The sequence below is a fragment of the Castanea sativa genome, chromosome 6 (assembly GCF_040712315.1).
Source record: "Castanea sativa cultivar Marrone di Chiusa Pesio chromosome 6, ASM4071231v1".
In the NCBI taxonomy this organism is placed as follows: Eukaryota; Viridiplantae; Streptophyta; class Magnoliopsida; order Fagales; family Fagaceae; genus Castanea; species Castanea sativa.
This window is the reverse complement of record NC_134018.1, coordinates 20,234,214-20,235,834: the sequence shown is the minus strand read 5'-3', so window position 1 is coordinate 20,235,834 and position 1,621 is coordinate 20,234,214.

Here is a 1,621-nt window from a genome sequence, read left to right as displayed (position 1 = left end):
ACAAACAATTTTTTTTTTTTTTTTTGGGAACTGGGTGCACGATTTTAACCTAATGCACTTCAATAAAAAATAAAAAAATAAGAACGATGAATGAAGAATACAAAAGAAACAAGATAGGATGATAACAAGAAACAAAAGATAAAGGGATAAGAAACTGATTTTAGAACCTGTGCTCTGATACCAAATGATGCGAACCTCAATCGACACGCTTTGAGACCCAACAAAAATACTGAAATATTTACCCAGGAAAGCTAAAATTCAGATTTATGATAGAAACCTTGACCCAACGTTTATAATCGAAACGCGAACCAAAGGTATAAGTTGACTTTGACCCAATGATTATAAAGAATCACGAACCAAAGGTATAAAGTTTGAACGCCACAAGGAAGAATCCTTGATAAGTTCACAGTTCTTGAAGAACCAAAAGAGAGCAAAGCCTCACCTTTTCTAATTTCTATTCAATAATATTATGAAAAACGTTTACAAACTTCAGAGCCTATTTAAGGGCTCCATAAAACTTGACAGACAAGAAAATATATTCTAAAATATCTCCTAATTGATACCTTACCATACCAGGAATCAAATTTGACCTAAAAAGCATTAAATGCACCTAAAAACAAGGAAAATACCTAAAAAACGTACTAAATAATACAACCCTAAATAAAAGTTGATTTGGTCTGAAATTAGCAGATCCAAAATAGGAAAAAAATCTGTCTTAACTAATATAGAGCTGGAAAATCAATCAGCCATTAATTCACGCCATAAATCACTCCCAATTAAGCCAGATCAGCCCTAAATAGCTTGAATTAAATTTATTACGCTTTCATTTTCCTTTGGGCCAAGCTTGGAATGTCCTGCGTTAGAATCAACCCAAATCTCTTGAATCAGCCCATTAAGTGCTTCTTTGATCCTCTTGGATCTTGCTCTTGTAATAGGCCCAACTGGAACATACAATGGATCCTTGAATGCTTGTTGATTCTCATCACTAAAAGAAGGCCAACCAACCCCACAAACTCAAAAAATGGTTGAAACACACCGCTGATATAGGCCTCTTATTGCAGCAATTTGTAAAGCATCGGTTTTGAGCTGCCGTAACAAGGATTCCTATACCAGCGCTTTCAAAAAGCACTGGTATAGGCTTATCTATTACAGCGGTTTTTAAAAACGCCTAAAAAAAATGCTGGGACAAGACAATTTTTTTGTAGTGATATAGCTAGCTTTGGAGTTTTTTTTTCTTTAATTTCTAATTTTTCACGAGAAGCCAAGAAAAAGAAAAAGAAAAAAAGTTTAAGTTTGTTTTATGAGCAAGATTTAGGTATAGTACTTATATAATACACCTAAAGTATTATATACCTAAACTTTGTCGTGTGTATATATATATATATATATATATATATATATATATATGTATGTATGTATGTATGTATGTATGTATGTATGTATGGTAAAGTCGGCTATTGGGGTTGGGGTTTTCCAATTACGAATTGTATATGGTCTTTACAGTGACCAACTTGATTAGCAAAAAAAATAATAATAAAGTGTCCGACTTGGGTTTGGCAATACTTTACCATGTATATATAGGTAATCAGTTATCACTAGTCTCATTCATCATTCATAATAG